At 48.6% G+C, this 13,154-nt stretch overlaps 1 protein-coding gene across 1 annotated transcript in view; it reads right to left on the bottom strand.

Annotated features, from left to right (window-relative positions):
• The window catches only part of LOC119431260 (A disintegrin and metalloproteinase with thrombospondin motifs 1-like), an 82,973-nt gene that overhangs the window by 56,307 nt on the left and 13,512 nt on the right, over positions 1 to 13,154 (bottom strand). The gene's annotated exons all lie outside the window — the stretch shown is intronic.

The following is a 13,154-nucleotide window of genomic DNA, read 5'->3' as shown; positions in this document are numbered from 1 at the left end:
TTGTAATGTAATCTTGGATTCATTGTATGTCTGGTATGTCTGGCTTTTTGTGAAGGTTTAGTAATGCTAATCATGTTTCGTCTCCATTGCTGATGGGTGGCTGGAGCCCAGTCAAGCAGCAGTGTAGCAGCTTTTTCTTCGACCACCTTTTTCGCCTTGTAAAGTTGCGAAATAAAGTTGCTTTGATTGAAAAAAAATTTGTGCCTTCATTGTGACATGTACCTTTTCTCTCCAGGTTTAATTTTCTTTATTATCAGAATTGAAAATTTTCGAGGCCAGTATTTCAGGCGAATTCGTCTTCAGTTAAATAAACATTTTTATCATTCGAACACCCCTATAGAATGGAATTCACGCACGCCAGAAAGATGAAAAGCAAGAAAAGAGGGCGGCATCAAGAGAAAGACGGTAGAAAATAAAAAGAGCAAGGCAGCCATCTGCCCAACGAAAGTTGCACCACTGCATTTACCGGACTTGAGGTCATCGCTATACGAGAGAGCGGTGGGATATAATCAAGATGGTGCGAAGGCAGCAGAACGAGAAGAAAAACACCGCTCGGCTGAGGCTGCAACTGGTTGCAGCAGAGGCGCGCCAGGAAGGATGCGTCTGCGAACGGTTTCTTGGCAGATTAGCTGACCTGGGAGCAAGTCGAGGCCACGGTCGATCCAGCTGGACGTGCGACAGTGTTGCAGTGGGCGACTGCGAGCGGGCTGCTGCCGCCGCCGCTGCATTGCACATTCCAATTTGCAGCAGCGCAGTGGTGCTTCAAGTGTGTCAACCTCGTGAACCGGACCGGCGAGAACTGGTTTGCTCTCGCTTCCGAATCACTGGCTCCGGACCGTCGTGTATGTCGTCCATTCTAAGTTACACGCCAGGGAAAATCGCGGTGAAGCTCGCGCGGGTCGCATTGTTTACTTGCGCCCATTGTTTGCGGCATTGTTTGTCTTCCGGGCATTTCTGGTCGTGGGAAATTTTTCTGCTCGCTACAGTGCAAGCGGCCAGCGGCACTGATAGATGGAACGCTGGGATCATCGCTCATGGTCGTTAGTTGATTTTCTGTGGCACTTACACTGTTAGATCCACTTAGAGCACGCGATTGCGAGACAGTAACCGCCAAGCGAAACACTTGATTACAAAGTTGATGCTTCCGGCGGACGTCATGGACGGACAACTGTTTTTGTTTTTAGGACGGCGTATTGTCGTCGGAATATAATCCGAGTGACTTGCGATAGCAGAAGAAAGATGAAGTGTGTAATTGAGCGCTTTAATGATTATTATCAATGGTAATTTCAATCCATCCAGTGTGGCCAATCCCCCCGTGGGTACGAGCCATGTTTTGAGGCAACAACAACATCAGTGGGCATGCTGAAGAGATAATATGATGGAGAGCGACGTTCGAGATTGACAGTTGTACAGGTGTTGCAGCACGGAAACGGTTAAAATGGGAAGTTAATTTCTCGGTTACGAATAACGAAATAAATGCGAATTCGCGTCATTTTCTGCGTTATCTTTTTTCCGTATTTTTTTTTTTTTAATTCGATGGAATGAAGACAAACGGGTTACAGTCCTTGTCGCCATGTTGTGGGAATGACTCTCATCATAGTAACATACAAAGGTTAATAAATATACAGCAAGAATTTCTCTTGAGATGGAAACATCAGGGCCCGAATTTTTAAAGAACAACTCCCAGTCAAATATGATAGCTCAGGCACAGGCAAGTTAGTAATATCTCCCCGTGTGAACAGCTTGGCGAATTCAGCTCTGAATTCTGATGGCTCTTAATTCCTAAGAAATATTTGTAATTTGCCAGCCGTCCTTGATAATCAATCTACGTTGTTACGATTGGCCGGGGCCTGTTCTTACGAAACGTTCTAGCTACCAATGATGTTGTGAATGCAGTACGCCAGACCCATCTCCATGATGCTGCGTACCCGCCGTGGTTGCTTAGTGGCTATGGTGTTGGGCTGCTAAGCACGAGGTCGCGGGATCGAACCCCGGCCACAGCGGCCACATTTAGATGGGGGCGAAATGCGAAAACACCCATGTACTTAGATTGAGGTGCACGTTAAAAATCCCCAGGTGGTCGAAATTTTCCGGAGTCCCCCACTACGTCGTGCCTCATCAGATCGTGGTTTTCGCACGTAAAACCCAATAATTTAATTTTTTTTGTGATGCTGCGGAAGAACGTATCTTCTTGCTGAGTAAGAACTTATCGTGACGCTTGGGCGCGTTTCGTATTTGCCCGGGCCTTTCTAGCGCTGTCGATGCCTATTGCGGAACTATCACGCTCGTGTGCATAATTTTGGAAGCAAGGCAAGAAGCAAATATTCGCCATAGTCTTTTGAATCTATTTTGTGTTATTTGTGTTTGTGTTTGTTAATTTATTTTGTGTTTTGTGTTTAAACCCATTTATTTCATTTTATTTATTTTTATTTTTGCGCAGAACCAATCAAGCGACTCCAAAACCTAAAGGCGTCAGTATGCACAAGTTAAGTTTTGCGATAGCTGACAATAGCGGTATAGTTAGAGAAAAAAATGTAATCTTCTTATTGATTGATGCACGTGGAAGCAACTACATCTCTAAAACGTTGTTTTCCTCGCGTTGATGTAATTGCCACAGGAACTCTTGATGCCGTTGAGTGAAAGACACGGACATTTCTTGTTTTAGTACTGGACTCAGGTCACCGCTATCTACAGATCCAGTATTTTTCTGGGAAATGCACTTGCTTTTGAAGCGGACATACTTTTTCCAGTTTTATTTCGCATTGTACCCTTTTGGACGACGCAGGTCGCTTTTAACGACCGGAAGCTCTGGGAGCCAACAACCATGTTTTCCCGAAGAAGAGATCTTATCTTAAGCAGAGATCGTAAATTTATTCGTCGCGTCCTTCCTTTGATTTCAAAGAAAAGCTAGGGGCAGCAAGTCCCCCGTCCTTACGACACTTTCTTCGAAGTTTCGCAGCCAGGGCAAGTCAAGGCACAATCTTTACGTTAAAGTAGGACATAATACAACTTGGATTGCACCCAAGGGCTGTTCTGCATGATATTTTTTCTGCTTGGTGTTGCTTCTTTAAATTGACATAGTTGCCACGCTATGGTACAGATGGACATGCCACTTAATATTATATATGTATCGTCTTACGTGATTAGACAGGACTGTCTGCCGGAAATTAAGGTTGCGCGTAGTCATAGAAGCTACGACTGTGAGCTACGATTAGAGTCAAATTGTGCGCATTTCGCGGACTACGTAATTCTGAACCAGCAAAATAAAAAAACAAACAAGCGGAGGAACGCAGGTGCGGGACCGCACGAAAGTTCAGTAAGCTTGAGGAAAGAAGAAAATGAAGTAAAAATAATCAAAGCATGGGCGCTGATGTAGATAGCCGGTACTGTACGGCAAACAAGCCAACAATGGAATAAGAAAGAAAAGATTACAGATAGATCGGCCTGGTGCAGACGCCTCTAGGGTACTGCTTCTAGCGGGGGAAAAGGAAAGAACTATAGAGAATTATGAGGAGATTCAATAAGGACAGGCCGCACGGCGTGAATATTCACCAATGCGTGCCCGGAGGCCCAAGCCTCTGACCAATCCAAGGAAGACACTGACGTCTCGGCTATGGTTGATGCCGAGTGCAGAAAAAGGTCCCATCAAGACGTCCTCAGTCATCGGAATTGCTGCTCGTTCGTGTTAAGGAAGCACAGCCTGGGAAGACCGACTCGTGAGTAACGGGACTTGCGCTTCTCGCAGAGCCAACGGTATCCGGAAAGTGTGTGTAGGGGAGAGGGGGGTGGGGAGGGAGAGCCAACAAGCCGCGTGCCTCACGAGTCCCGCGATGCACGCAACTCCGAACACACGCATCGCCGGCAGGCCCCGGAGAAAGGCCAGCTGAAGACGAGAAAGGCCCGACGGCGCGTGGTCGGTCACGAAGCGGGCGGCCGCTAATTGGCGGCTCAAGGCGAGCCTAGTCGCACGGATCGGATGAGCCCCGTGGGAGACTGCCGCACAGGAGGGTGGGCGGCAGCGTCTGCACGTCGTGTCGTCAAGGGGCCGGCGCGTCGCCAGCGCGGGCTTTCGTCCGAAGAAGAAGTTGGGGCGTGTGTCTTGTTGTCTCGGGGGTGGAGGGGGAAAAAACAATGGCGGACGCCTGACAACGAGGACACACCGTCGTGTCGCCCGAGCGGATCCAGAGCGGGAATGGACGTCCTTGGCTCCGCACAGAAGGACTCCCCGGCGCGGCGGCGAGGGATGCAAATAAAGCGCGCGCTGTCCGGAGCTTGCCTATATGGGACACCCACCACCACTGTGCCATCTTCAAGAGCGTGCGATAAAGGACTAGTTGGCGGCGCTTTGGTATGCGACCGGAAGGAGAAAGAGCAGCGTGGAAGCTGACAGAGGGCAAGCAAGCCGGGACAGTCAAAGATAATACCTACTTCTGGAGGACGTTCTTTAAAAGTTGAGCTATATACATACTCAGATGCAGGAATTCGCGATAATGGGTACGAATTATGAGGTTTATACTCACGGTTTAAAATTTGGAATAGTGTCCATTACGACATCCCAATAGGTATGAGACAAATAGCTTTTTTTTCTTTCTTTTTCTTTACAGGAGCAGCGCGGCAGGGTTGGGAATTCTACTATATATTTTCTTTCGACCCATTGCAAAGTCGCAGTTATAATAGGTCGCAACGCAGTTGTTACTGCGTGCCTCTGTCGTGTCGTGCGTCATTCTTGTCCGCCTGCGGCCATCAGCCATAGATCCATGGGCCTGATGATGTCAGACCACGGAAGCTATATGCGGCATTAAGCTTGGTCAATCCTTGGGAGGGATGCCACCAGGAAACGCTCACTGCTGGTGGCTTCTATCCTGCCGCGGAATAGTTCAGTTGTCCGGAGCAAATGATTCATTCCCACACCATTCTTAGTAAAAGAGCGCCTTTTCTCCCCCTTCCGATGTACGCGCCATGCAAAAGGCGCTCGTATGGACATCATTCGGCGCACAATGAAATGACTGCAGGCGATGAATATTGATCCAAACTCTTCCATTACGGGTTTTTCACAGCCAGAGAACTGCCTTGGTACTCTAATCCCCAGAAATAAAAAAATCTCTCACTCTCACTCTCTCCTTTTATCTTGCGTCTGTTCGAGTCCGTTTTCGTTCTGTTTGTGCTGGGCCTTTGTTGCGCTGGCAGTTCGGATGGCATACGTACTTAAGGTTCGGGACTGCAAATGGTGCGGGTATGACATCGTGTTTCTCTGTGCGCACGAATTGGCCGAAAGCGCCGAATAAGAAACGTGACCGGCTTCCTGGAAGGTTCACGATTTCCGTGGGAGGGCGCATCCGTATACACGTAGGTCACGGAAGCGATTTCGACACTAACCTTGATTCTTAATAGCAACAACTTGCAGCGTTTCCCGAGAGACGTCGTGCAAACTGTTCCGTAGATGAATTGAGGGCATGCAAAGCTGTGTACTCGTCTTCTACTGTCAACTCCAGTGTGAGCGTTCGAAAATGAAAACGTGACGTGCTGACAATTTAAACCAATTTCAACATGACGTCGTTAAAGTCAGTTCAGCAAGTACGGTTTCTTTAATTCACTGAGTACGAGTTGGTGACTCGTAGTTGGTTCGGCATATACTAAGGCAGCACGGCACAGAGGACAAAAAAACACAAGATCGAAAATTGACGCCACGAGCGCTGACGTCAGCACTCGCAGTGTAATTTACGTTCTAATGTCCTTTGTCCTTCCTGCGCAGCTGCCTTTTGTAGGGTTTCACTTCGGCGCATTCGAAGCTCAATCATGGCACCATTTAGCACTCGACGGCAGCTTTAAAACCTTCCTGCATGTAAGCATCTGTCTTCCCTATATGCGGCAAAACCATGCACCTACGAATGCAGGTCATCACGTCCGAGATCACTGAGGCTATGTGCAGATGAGTTGTTTTGCCTCATCTCCGCGGTGCATTGCTGTAGGGTAGGAAAAGAGAAAAGCAAAGACCTTTATCACTCCTGCGGTGTTTTCAGCGCTTGTGTATTCGGTCATAAGGCGAGGACTAGTCCTGGAAAATATGCAGTTAATGTTATATATTTAATTTTGACGAACAAGCTATTATAGTCGCCATGAGTAGAAAGCGGCACTGTTTGGAGACAGGGTCGTGCGAGAACAGAAATTTGCTAATCGCTACCCTTGAGTCGTGCATAACGTTTTTATTTTCTGCTTATTCCTCTACATACGTTGCACGATCGAGCAGAACGGGTTTGATCGCCTCGCGTGCGCGGGCATTAGCCGTTCCTGAAATGCTTCAAACGCGGACGTACTGGATATTGTCCGAAATATTACTGGCACCTATAACGTGCCAGTAGTGGTTGTGGCACCTTCTAGTGGTGGGCCACGAGGCCCGTCTCCCCAAGGTAAGCAAGGAGTGTGTCTCGTATGCGCTTATGCTGATGGTAGTCTCCAGTGGGTCGCGTTCACTCTTGGAATGTGGATTGTCTGGAGGTGAACACGACGCCATGGTCCCCACTCACTACTTTGAACGAGCGGGGCAGTGCGGGTCGACAAAGTAAGCATCGTCCGGTACCGCCGCGAAACGAATGCCACGTTTCCTACTCAGCTTTGCAGCCCTTCACTTCGCGTGCAGCTGAACTCCGCGCCTCCCTCTCGGTTATGACAGAAGCTATGGATAACGCAGTCATCGGGACCAAGCAAATCCTCATTTATCCAAACTCTCAAGATGTTATCCGTGCACGTGGCTCGTACTGAATGGGTTAAGACGACCTGCTAGCGAGTGAGCTACGAAGGTCTTGCATAATAGAAACCGAGGCACAGGTTCACGGTAATGCTGCCAACCCCATCTGTTAAAATATGCAAAACTTTAGTTAAACAGTGTATTGTGTGATCCAAATTGTCGTCATGCTGCGACTGTTTAGCGGTAGTCTAAAGTGACGAAAAGTATTGTTACAGAAAAAAAAATTACTCCATCTCCCGCTAAAGGGAACCATGTGTGGATGCGAAGCAGCGGGGAGATGGTTTAGCTTGAGCGGGATATGGTTTCGCGGCAGCGGCCCGAGCGCTCATCGCGGCGCTGCACAGGAGAGAGAATGAGGCGCGCGCGCTCCGTCATTTTCATAGCGCGGAACTACCGTGGCGCCCCCAGCGGAGTATGCAGCTGTCGCACCACCTGTCATGCGCGCCGCTCCGGATTCCTAGAGGAGAGAAAGGGGGAGCGTAGGTGAGGAGAGAGAGGGGGAGGGGACGCGCATGCGCTGTGGGGGTGTGGGACGCCGCGAGAGGGACGGACAAAGCCCCCGCCATAAGCTGCTTCGCATCTAAAAGCAAGCTGACGCAAGCAGCCATGCGCTTAGCCAGTCATTAAGTACCATTCTTTCATCTCTCACAAAATGTTTATACCTTGTTATAGTTCATTTTAAAGCCTTTTTGTTGAAAGTACGTGTATCTTTACACGCACATATTCAAACGAATTGCTTTAATATGTGCGTGTAATACTGCGAGCACTGAAGATTTCAGAGGCCGTGATTTCATGTATGTCTTTACACACGACACTTTCTTCACGCTGTTTTGGGTATATAGAACGGCGTCGTAATAAAGCTTTGGCTATAGCAGCGCGAACGTTTTCGCACTACTTAACCGTTACGCCCACAGACGCGCAACCCCTCTGAGGAGTTTTAGCTGCCTCTCTCACCATGTCAACAAGCGAACGCGAGAGCCGAAGGGCAGTGTAATCTTTCCTATTCGCGCGCCTCTAAACTATTTACCGTCGCGCTCCAGCCTCCAAGCCCCGGCGAAAGAAGTTTAGCTAGTGGTCTATGTAACGCAACAGCAGTTATGCGATACGTTTTCCCACGCTGAGATGCGCACCCAGGGAAATGGATGGCTTGCTTTATTCAAGATGTGGAAAAAAGGTGACGCGTAGAAAATTTTGTCTTTGACTGTGCGTTTTCAGAGTCTACATCACTCAGCAGTGGGCTGTAACCGCGATGATAAAGCGTTTTCGTGTAAGGTAACTATAGCTCTCTGGCTTTCTTAGCTTTCGCTCTCGGGTGCGCACGCACGCACACATACACGCACATGCATACACACTGCAAACAAACAAAAAAAAAAGAGAAAAAAAAAGATAATCGAGTGGTGCTGGTTAGCCCTTAGCCAATACGCAGGGGAGTCCGAGAGCACACAACCGCAGCGTTTCTCTTCCTCCTCGGTGCCCATATACGTAACTGATTTCTGGCTCTTGAAAATATACCACGGAGGAAGAAGAAGACACCGAGAGAAGAGGAGGCTGCTCCATGTCGTAACGCAACAACAATCAATGGGCAACAAAACTCGACTGGCGCGACGACCTCGCGTGGCAGATTGTGCTGAACCGCTGACCATTGCGCGCGCATTACACGACCGTGTCGTGTGCGTTAGCGTGCTTACGTAGTGCGTGCGTGCGCATACCACCGTTCGGTCGGGGCAGGCCATCTGTCCGTTCGGGGGCGCAAAGAATGGGCCTTTCGTAACGTCGTCGCCCCCCTCGTCCTCCCCGAACGTGTGCAGCCAAACCACGTCGTTTAGCATGGCCGTACCGTCGGCGTCGACCTCGAAGGGTCACCGTTTTCCCACACGCAGCTGGCGAAGCGCGGCACGGCCTCGGCGGAGAAGCGAGCAAGCGCGATCGCGCTTAACGTTCTCCCGGGAGCGTCTGCTTATACCCCACCGGCGCATGCGCAGGCTGAGCCGCTGCATCATTGGCAGTCGCGGGCGGTCGAAGACGACTACGAAGCCCACCACGCATATAGCTCTTCCGGCCACGGTTTTTGCGTTGGCGATCACCGTTTCCAGACTTGCTCGCTTCCTCCGAGGAACGTCTACTTGGTACGCGGCCACTGCCTGTGCCCACGCTGCAAATTCCTCACAGGCTTCCCAGAGAGACACGCACGAGGAATCAAGTAAAAAAAGAAAAGGAAAGAAGAAACATCGCGTTGGCAGTGTGCGGGTACGGGTACTAACACTCCGTTCTTGGCTCTGCAGGCGATTGAGACGTTGCTATTTTCTTTCATTCCTTATCGAGGTGATTGCTTAGAGAAAGCGATTGCTTTAGTTTGTTTCTTTCCTTTTGTGCAGCGCGCGGCGAGTTTTGCATAACAGGAAAGCAACTAATTCCCACCGTCTCATCACGCGCCTCAATGATTCGTTCGTGCGTTTAGGTATGCTCCAGTGAAGCCAAGTTGGCTCGCGCAGATTACTGACGATTCGATTATGGACGTGTTGTCTGTCGAAAAGCTACGTCGGTCCTATGTGGCTTCAGAACGTGCACAGCCTAATGACTTCTGCATTTTTCTTAGAGAAGCAGTGCCCGCATGTCCTTGCATTCTCGTTGCGAAAGGGACCTTAATGTGCGCGCTCGTTGAAAACGAGAGTATGGAGTGAAAGACCGAGAGAAAATTAAATAGAAGGATAAAGGAAAGGCAAGTATGTTAATCGGGACAGCCCTGTTGAGTGTACCTTGCACAGTGGGAAATATGAATGTAGAGTACGACATGACAAAAAAAAAGTATAGGTGTCTCTGCCATTGCTACTATAAGAAATGACGGGCAGAAACATACTTGGACAGTCACCAGACTTAATTGAGTTGATTCACATGCTCCAAGAGTTAACATGCTTTCAGTCGCAGGCGAACAGGAACCTTCAACGATTTTCCTGAGACGGTGACTCAGTCTGCTTCACTTTTAAGAGCATCAGCAGCAGCGCTTGCGGCTTTTTGCGACTGTGACACGTACGTTTCTATAAAAGCTCGCTTCTCAAACACAAGGTCGCAGATAGGATGGATGCGTGTAGTGACAAAGTCCGTAGTCGCGCGCATTTGAGCAATTGTTCAAGAGGGAAAACTGAACTGCTTTGACCGCATAATCATAGACGAACAGACGATAGATGTATTGGCCAGAAGGCAGTGGCGATTGATTCCGGTGAAAAGAGGAAACGAAATGTCTGAGATGAAATCGTAAGACGGTGTTGAGCAAGGTTGAGCAATACGCTTATCGATAACGGGGACCTCGAATAAAAAAGTTGTCGCAGTTTCACCTGAAAGGCGAAGCATCAATTGCGATAGCAAATTTGTAGAGAGCTATACGGAGTAATGATATTAGCTTTATCATCTGTATAAACTTGGACATGCAGCAGCACCGGCAACGCGCAGAACTGTTGTCGACGCCGTCGGCGTTTTGCCCGCGTTCGCTCAAAATGCCTGCGGCGTTGGTGACTGTTGCCGGAGCCTCTGATATAAATAGGCATTTGGTGCCGCAGCTAAACGTCGCCTCCCTTCCCTCCCCCTCCCTCCCCCTCCCCCACGGCCTCTCGCGCGTCGAAAGAAGGCGCGTTTGCTCTACATATATGGTGATTGCAAAGGAGGAAAGAGACGCCTACTTCTGCAGCCCTTAAGGAAGCACGGCGCAGAACGCGCGTTTGTTCTCCGCCGTGCGTTCCCTCGCCGTGAAAGAGCGCGTCCCTCGCGCCCTTTCACTCGCACATACAGCGTTCGGCGGCGCGCGGCGAAGATTTCATCTCGATTGACGTCATACGGAACCTCACGGCGACGGCGACGGCAGAAATCTGCTTTTGAGTGTCCATATAATTGCTATCGCAATAAAAGTGAAAAGTAGAGCGGCACATCCAGAACTTAAGTTAGACAGTCCGTAGATTGCCTAGAGACTTCAAGCGCACCACTCAGCCTTAGACTTGCTCTTTTAATTCACTAGTTTCAATTTGCGTGCACAATATACATTGTAACAACAGTTGTTGCAATTCCTTTGTTCAATAGGAATAGTTTCCATTTGTGGAAGTGCAGTCCGCATACTTCAGAAGTCATGTTTCCTGAAAATGTATATGTATTAGTGGACAAGAAATTGAAAGGTAACAGTCGATTGTACAGGCTGTCATACAGCGTTTATATACGCGTAGCAGAACATCTAGATGCTTTATTTAGAATGTAAAATAAAATTTTAGAGGAAGCGTACCTAATTGCTCGTATACGTACTGACCTTGCGTTTATACATGCACCCAAGTCGTGCCTTCTCGCATGACTCGGTGAAGACCCCATTCAAGCTTCCAGAGTGAACATATTGACTACGCCTTTTCATAATCGCGGCTACGGCCCTTCTGGACACAATATGGCACGCCTTCCTCAAACGGAAGCGTTGGCGATTGCGTGACGCCCCGCCCTGGCCGTACGCTCTCTTTCGTGAGCCACCGCAAGCTTCGATGGGTTCGAACCTACGTAATTCCTCACGCACGTTGCTATTTCATAACTTATTTTAAGCTCCCGCGCTCATTAAGCATCATCGAGTCAGCGCTCGTTTTTAGTACCTTCCCACCCCCTTCCCTTTATTAAACAAGTAGGTCAGGAAGTCCGCGGAAGTAAACCACTTGCCTGTACAGTGACGTCACCTGATTATTTCCTGGATCACGCTGCCGCTGCTCGGCTAATTCCATTTCGGCCCACGCGGGGCAGCGTACCTGGTCCCACGCAAACAACTCGCGCACGTCATTTACAGGCGCAGCGTGGCTGGACACGGCGCTATGTTAAGCATAATATACGACTTGTAGTCATTCTGCGGTTGCGTGTTCAAAGGCGCACAACCGCTGCCGCGGTTGCTACGATGTAATAAAGAAAGAGTAACGGCTGAAGCGATGACCACAACTTGGGCGTCGTCTGCATACATCGGCGGTGGCCTGGTATCGTCGGCTCCCTTGTACAGCCCGCTCGTCGGCGGGTCGTGAGAGCGCAAGGGTGGGGTCCCACACAACGAGCCTTCCGCAATAGAATGCAGTCCCCGTATTGTGGCGGCGCGTGTATACCTTAGTGGGTACACGCGCCTCATCTGGGACTTGGTGGCCCGGATATATGACGTATTTATAGACCTTAAGTGACGTTGCGGTCACGTCACCGGCACAATTCGTATAGGCACCGGCTGTCTACAGCCTTTGTTTTCTTTTTCATCAAACCATGTAGATGGTAGCCCCATTATGGAAAGAGCGAGTGTTGTGCAAGGTAGAGTAACACTGTCATTCCCTTTGTGTAGACTAAGCAAAAACAAAAAAAAAAGGGGGGGGGGTGGGGGGAGGGGAAAAATACTTTCTTTATCCTTACCTTTTTCTGCCTAAAAAGCTTTACACGATCTGTGGAAATTATTTTGTCGTCCAGCAATAATCGTGATTAAGTTTGTGCGCGCTTCCTTCATTTAACATTGCGTTCTCTACTTTTCTGTTAGAAACGCTATGTCACGTTGACACGTACAGGCCGTTGCTAACATGAAAGTACCAGGAGCGCAGCGGTAAAGAAACGTAACGCCCGTAAAAGAATATGCTGCTTAATGTTGGAGGACAAATAATATAAGCCCGAAAGGGTGCAAATTTTGCCTAAGAGAACCTCGCATTTCCGAACTACGGTAGATCATCGTAGCTGTAGTCGGTGACAACCTAAGAATTACAAGCAAGCTCCACCCACAAAAACGCAGTGCACCTGCCCTTCACTTCACAAAGACAGCCAAGCGAGCTGGAGTGCGCTCACAGCTTAATGACTTTTGCTCTGCTAATGTAAATGCTGGGCTAATATGAAAATAAAAGCGCGTTGTTTCAAGCTCAAATATTATCTTTGGCTGAGCATGATATCAGGATGATCCATAAAACCTGAGCTAGACATTCGTCTTTCATTCTGAAACCAGTGACCCAAACACAGATCTGTATAATAAAAAAAAAGCACAGCTGTTTTAAACATACAATACCGTTTGGCGTCAGGGAAATAAACGAACCCTATTGGTTGTATATATATATATATATATATATATATATATATATATATATATATATATATAATTAGTGTATATTGACTGTGGACAGCTGGGCTCGGCTCTCTTTCATAGGGAAGGATAGCTGCACTGCGTTTTTGTGGGAGGAGCTTCTTTGTAATCTTTAGGTTGTCACCGACTATAGAGAATATTACTTTGTGGCGAAGATACTTGCACCATTACAACATGCATGGATACCTCGAAGAGAAAGTTCCTGAAGTCGACAGACGTCAGTAAGTGTTTGTAGACGTGGCGTGTAGTTCTCTGTATGTGCAGCTGAGTTGTTCTCTCTCTCTGGGTCCTTCCGTCTTTTCA

Source organism: Dermacentor silvarum, chromosome 10 (genome assembly GCF_013339745.2).
Source record: "Dermacentor silvarum isolate Dsil-2018 chromosome 10, BIME_Dsil_1.4, whole genome shotgun sequence".
Classification (NCBI taxonomy): Eukaryota; Metazoa; Arthropoda; class Arachnida; order Ixodida; family Ixodidae; genus Dermacentor; species Dermacentor silvarum.
This window is presented reverse-complemented; position numbering and strand designations above follow the sequence as displayed.